Genomic DNA, 537 nt, shown 5'->3' on the forward strand with positions numbered 1-537 from the left:
CGTTAGATGGATATTTGAGTTTGTGATGTAGTGACTTACTAAAATAAGATTGAATTTGTGTTTCGTCTGCCATCTGCAAAATTGCACTTTTGTTCTATTGATGTTATTTAATTTCCTTTTTGGTCCCGGCTCGAGGTCAGCGACCAAGGCGGCCTTAGGACTTCGACTCCGTATTACTTCCCAATTAAAGCACCGAGCCCGGAAATGGCTTTCACTATCCCTCAGCAAAGTAACAAACTAATAACGGCCCATAAACCATTAAGCACAACATTCCACACCAATTCTGTATCCACATGGCACGGCAGCAGCATTTGTGAGAAAATGAAATGCAACGAAAAAATATGTGAATTATTAACAAAAACAGAACACGGGCAATCCTGAACATGTGGTCGTTTAACGTCATATAAAGGTTTTCACAATCGCCGGAAGGTTATACCCGTCATTCATTTTTCATTACCTATTAGGCCTGAACCTTTGCTCATAATAGTTGAGAAGCCCTGCCTAGGGCAAGGGCTCCCTACCTAGAGGTCATGGCCC

This window comes from Penaeus monodon, chromosome 29 (assembly GCF_015228065.2).
Source record: "Penaeus monodon isolate SGIC_2016 chromosome 29, NSTDA_Pmon_1, whole genome shotgun sequence".
NCBI classification, from domain to species: Eukaryota; Metazoa; Arthropoda; class Malacostraca; order Decapoda; family Penaeidae; genus Penaeus; species Penaeus monodon.